This window comes from Hyperoodon ampullatus, assembly GCF_949752795.1.
Source record: "Hyperoodon ampullatus genome assembly, chromosome: 13".
NCBI classification, from domain to species: domain Eukaryota; kingdom Metazoa; phylum Chordata; class Mammalia; order Artiodactyla; family Ziphiidae; genus Hyperoodon; species Hyperoodon ampullatus.
The window spans coordinates 47,730,953-47,737,006 of NC_136926.1; the positions used below are offsets into that span (position 1 = coordinate 47,730,953).

Consider the following 6,054-nt stretch of genomic DNA (forward strand, 5'->3'; position numbering starts at 1 on the left):
CCTCAGCCACCTAGTTCATACCCTAGAATTTCCTCACAGTAACATAATGATTAGCTCTGCACCTGATCTGACCCTATGGGCTGCACTGCCATAAACAGGGTCAGAGAGGGGTTACCACTGGGGAAGGAGAGGAAGTAGAGAGACACCATGAACCTAGGCTTTTAGACAACATAGGAGAGATAACTGCCCCATTCCAAATGAATGCCCGGAGGGGATGGCGGAAACTGAGCTGCCTCCAGAGCACCTCCTTGAGCTCTCTGCCGTTGAGAGAGATTCCTTGGAGGTACCGCAAGTCATCACACATCCGCAATGACATCCAACATTTATGTGCTACCAGAAGAGATCCATTCCGTTCTAAGAAATACAGTTGGTATAGTGAACTTCCAAAAGAATTAGAGGAGTTGAAGCAGCATCTATCCATTTTAGTACATGCCTCGTGTTTAATCTTTTCTATGAGCTATTAATATACTGAATAACATGCACTTAATGGTGAAATCCCAAGGCATTCTTTTTATAGTGAGGAATAAGAAAAAGAAGGAAATTATCACCAATAGTGCTCAATATTTTCCAAAATGTTTTGGCCAAACAACAGACCAAGGTAAAGAATTAAGTGCTATAAACATTGAAGAGGCAGTGACAAAAATTATTTGCAGTACAGCAGAAACTAACACAACATTGTAAAGCAACTATACTCCAAAGAAAAAATTCTGATTAAAACAAAATTATCTTTATTTGCAGATGACATACTGCTTCCTCCAAAATCTGGAAGTAGTACTAACAACTACTAGACTGAATAACAGCTTTTTAAGATTGCCAGAAACTAAACTCAGGACTTCCAGGATAAACATGGCTACCTAAGTTATGATTTTTCCCTGTTCACTTTGTGGAAGTCACATAAAAGCAAAAAGGAGAATGAATAAAATTCCACAAGCTCCATTTTCAGCAAAACCAGGAGTCCGATATACTATTCAGACTCTAAAACATGCAAGATCTGCCAAAATCAGCAGAGATCAGCTAGAACTCATGCCTGTGTTGGGGAAGAGAGCATGAAGAATGCTACAGGGCATAGCAAAAACACATTTCTTGAAAATGGGGAGCCCCTCTTAGAGGCAAAAGCCCATGTCCCTTGTTTGCATCAACAAGTGGAGGAAATGGGTTGAGAAAGGGGGAGGATGGGGTAAGGGGGCAGCCGAGCCTCCCTGAACCATGTCTCATCCAAAGAAGGAAAGGGGGTAGGGCTGCACAGCAAATGGGGGCACACAGGACCCTCTACAGGAGGTGGACTCTCTCTGAGGCTGCAAAGAAGTCCTTCAACTAGCCTGATCTTTCTGCCCAATCTCTACCCCCCAGGAACTTCTCTTCTAGGAAAACTCAAATCATTTACTGATGAGTCATAAAATAACCCTTTTTTGTTGTTGTTTTGTTTGTTTTGTAATAAATTTTATTTATTTATTTATTTATTTTTGGCTGCGTTGGGTCTTCGGTGCTGTGCGCGGGCTTTCTCTAGCTGCAGCAAGCAGAGGCTACTCTTCCTTGCGGTGCAAGGGCTTCTCATGCAGTGGCTTCTCCCGTTGTGGAGCATGGGCTGTAGGCGCGCAGGCTTCAGTAGTTGTGGCTCATGGGCTCTAGAGCACAGGCTCAGTAGTTGTGGCGCACAGGCTCAGTTGCTCCGTGGCATGTGGCATCCTCCCAGACCAGGGCTCGAACGCGTGTCCCCTGCATTGGCAGGTGGATTCTTAACCACTGCGCCGCCAGGAAAGCCCTAAAATAGCCCATTTTTATTGGGTGAAGGATGGGCACAGCATTGACACAAAGCTAATACAGGAAAAAAAACTGTGAAAAACAACAACAAAACTTAATAATAGCTGAGTGCACTTGTCAGAAAACTATGACTATCAAGCACTTGAAATTTGTGAGCAAACATTTAACATGAATTTTTAAACTTAGAGAAGTGCCTCTATGAAGAAACACTACAAAGCTGAAACTGCAAAAGCTCAGAGATGTAAAATAATTTAATTAATTAATTAATCACCTTAATTTAATAAAAAATGATCTAGAAGAAGCAGGAGACAAAAAATTTACAGAAATGAAGAAAATTTTAAAGGAGAATAAAATAATAATCAAAAAAATTTAAACAAACTAAAATGGAGATAGAGGAAAATATAGGTGAATATTTTTATAATCTTGGGATCAGAAAGGTTTTCCTAAACATGACCCCAAAAAAGTTAAAACAATAAGGAAAATATCGATGAATTTGATTATATTAAAATTAAAATTTCTGTATAAGAGAAAAACATAAATTAAATTCTGGGAAACATTTGAAACATAAATAACAAACAAAACTTGATATTCTTTAGCCACACACACATATATTTTACAAGTTAAGAAGAAAAATATAACACCTCAACATAAAAAAGTCAAAGGATACGAACAGACAAGTCAAAAATAAGAAACACAAGTATTACTAAATAAAAAAGAAAAATTCAAAACAGAATGGCAAATGCCATTTTTATAAAGAAAATTATTTCAACATTTGTATGGCTCAAATGGGGGGAAAAAGCCACGCATGGATGAAACTGTCAAAATGTTAAATCTTATGTGGAAAATATTTTATGATGAGCGTTACTACTTCAGGAATCAGAAGTAAGTAAAATATTTCTATATTTTTTAAAAGCACACAATTAAAACATCGCAACAACATCAAAATAAGACCAAGGTTTAAATTAGTGTTTCTCAACAGGGCTGCTTTGCTTCCCCAGGGCACATTCAGCAATGTCTGCAGACATTTCTGGTTGTCACAACTGGTAAGAACTGATATTGGCAAACAGTGGAAGGATGCCAGAGATGCTGCTTAATATCTTACAACGCACAGGACAGCCCCTCACAGAAAAGAACCATATGACCTAAAATGTTAATAGTGCTGAGACTGAGAAACTCTGACCTAGATGGAAATAAGACAGGGCCTATTTGTAAGAGAGAAGTAGTGAGAAGATTCTGTGTTGACTTAATGTCTTATGATTAGCCTACATCAGAAATCTCAAGGAACTATTTCAAACTGTTCGGAAGTTGCCTCACATTCACATCTCTATATATCCCTGTGGGAACCAGCATCATACTGCACCTAACCCCGTGGCCTCCGCAGAGCTGGAAGGGTGATGCTTGTAGAATCAGCCTTGCAAAACCACTGAGAGGCAGCCCTAACTTCCAAGTCAGGAGAGCACAGCTGTACAGGCAGAATCATCCTAGATAGAGGTGAATGGCCAAGAGGGTGGGTGTGACCTCCCACTCTGCTCCTCTCTATTCCTGCCTGTGGGAAGGCACTGCTTATGGGGGAAATCAGTTCTAACTTCCCTGTGGACCCTCATAACCAACGGCTTCCCAGAAGATAGAGCTATGTGTTGGGGTTTTGATGACCAAAGTACCTTTTTTTGAGTCCCTAGCAAGAGATTACTAAGGTAAGGTTTATTGGAAGAGAAATGGTTTTCTAAATTCTTTAAGCTTCAGTTAGTACATCAAGATTCAGACTTTGCCGACTTTACCATTAAGCCAGGGATAGGGAGAAGCAAGGCTATGCTGTAAGGGGGATCCCTGCCATGCGAAAAGGAAGGTTAAAGACTATACTTTTCATTCCCAGAGAAGGTGGAAAGGGAAAGGAGAAAAGGGGAGCAAACGATATATGTGTTCTGGCAACTTGCTCCAGACCAAATTCCAGAGGGAACAAAGAAGTAGATGCGTCTAGACAAATATGAGGGAAACTTGGAGCTAGTTGCTTCCTTCACCATATAGAACCTGGGAAAGCTGAGAGCCTCCAAGGAGAGGTTGTATCGTATGTGACAGGAAGAGAACAGATAGATGAACCTGAAATACCACGCCTGGTTGCCCATGCCTGAGTGGAGGGTGCAGTGCATCCAGACACTAGTGTGTGCCCTAGGAAGTCGCAAAGAAACGCTGAGATGACCAGTGGACTTTCTGAGGCCCAGGATAGAGAAATGTCAAGCATTTCAAAACTAATGGGCAAATGGTGGATTTTGGCTATGGACACCATCACAATACCAAACACCGCCAGGTATTACCAGTCACTAACCCTTCAGAGGACACCAAACCCCAGAGCAGGAACCAGAGAGGGCTCAGAAGGACCGGTCCTCTCCTATGTGGATAAGAAGTCCCTCAATTCCTTGTCACCATGAGAACCCTTAAAGCTCCCCCAACCCAACCCAATAGATGCCATCTTGGAGATGGGGAGAGAAGAAGAAATTTGAAGATGGAGTTGAAAGAGACTATTTGAATTGAAAAGGACTGAAATCAGTGAACTGACATGCGTGTGTCCCCCTGCCCACTTTCCGTTAAGTCCATGACTGAATATTTGAGAAGCCTACATTTGCTTCCATATCTGAGCAGTGGTTTGTAAATGTGTTGCACCTTTTCGGGGTTTCCTCAGAAACTGAATCAGAGTGAGATGTCCCCACTTGTGTCTGAGCTTTGTCAGAAGGAGTAACTCTGACTTTAGCCAGAAGCCAGAGGAGGGAGCTGGTAGCGCTCATCCCCCGTGTCTTTCTTTTGTTTTATACACTCACACGCATGTACACACACACACACACACACACAATTAAAACTTTTGTTTTAAAATGGTTAGTTTGAAAGGAATAAAACAACTCTAGAGAATGCTTTAATTAAAAAAAAACCCACAAAATCTTACCAACTAAAAATTCTTGTCCTAAGATGGACCAATACAGAAATATCTGCTGATCTTTGGAGTGTTAGTCTCAGTCCTTATCCAAGAAATGTGCCATTTTGCATATTATAAACCTTTTTTTTTTAAAGCCCGTGTGGGCTTGAAGAGTATAAACCCAGGTGAGACAGCACCCTCTATGCGATTAATAGCTTTTGTTTCTGGTTTGGGCTTTGGAATCATGAGTGGAGTATTTTCCTTTGTAAATACCCTGTCTGACTCTTTGGGGCTGGGCGCGGTGGGCATTCAAGGAGACCCTCCCCAGTGCTTCCTAAATTCAGCTTCCATGACGCTGGTGATCATATTGCTGCACGTGTTCTGGGGCACTGTGTGTTTGGATGCCTGTGAGAAGAAAAAGTGGTACGCCTTTCTTGTAGTTCTTCTCCCCTATCTGCTGGTCTCAGCCCTGAGCTTCATAAATCCTCGTTATGGATTAAAGCTGGTGTCTGGGGGCTTCCCTGGTGGTACAGTGGTTGAGAATCTGCCTGCTAATGCAGGGGACACGGGTTCGAACCCTGGTCTGGGAGGATCCCACATGCCGTGGAGCAACTAGGCCCGTGAGCCACAACTACTGAGCCTGCGCGTCTGGAGCCTGTGCTCCGCAATAAGAGAGGCCGCGATAGTGAGAGGCCTGTGCACCGCGATGAAGAGTGGCCCCTGCTTGCCACAACTAGAGAAAGCCCTCGCACAGAAACGAAGACCCAACACAGCAAAATAAATAAATTAATTAATAAACTCCTACCCCCAACATCTTCTTAAAAAAGAAAAAAAAAAAAAGGCTGGTGTCTGCATACATCATCCTGGTGCTCACAGGCGTCTGGACATCCTTCGTTTCTGCTGGAGCCTGAAACTCTGCCTCCTCTGCCAAGACTAGGACTCCCTCCTCTTCAAGCAGCGCTCCAGATAACCTCCAAGGACCAGCGCTTCTGAAACAGGAAGCTGCGCCTTTAGAAGAAGCGCAGCTGTGTCTTCTAAAAGTCCATTTTCCTGGTGAAATTTAGAATAAACAGTACTATCTAGATACGATATGGCTTTCATGCAACGGCTTTCTGAAAGGGATACATCAGTGGTGTGCAGCCTGGCTGCAAGTTGGAATCACCTGGGAAAACATAAAGACTAATGTTCTGGGCTCCACCCTCCAGATTTAATTGGTCTGGGCATTTGGTAATTTTTTAAAGCTTCTTAGATAAAACTCCGATGTGCAGCCAGGTTGAGAACTATCCATGTCCAAATAGGAACTTTCTGAGAACACCATAAGTAAATAAGAATGAGATGTTTAGCTATCTCCTAACTCAGTTTATGTTGAGCAAGTAACTATCTGAATG

The 6,054-nt window shown here is 42.3% G+C and overlaps 1 pseudogene across 1 annotated transcript; it reads left to right on the forward strand.

Annotated features, from left to right (window-relative positions):
* Positions 1-214: 214 nt before the first annotated feature.
* LOC307062461 (gamma-secretase subunit APH-1B-like) lies at positions 215-5,636 on the forward strand (annotated as a pseudogene). The gene is made up of 4 exons: positions 215-283; positions 1,948-2,002; positions 4,720-5,171; positions 5,512-5,636. The product of its transcript is annotated as a gamma-secretase subunit APH-1B-like (transcript).
* The last annotated feature ends 418 nt before the right edge of the window (positions 5,637-6,054 follow it).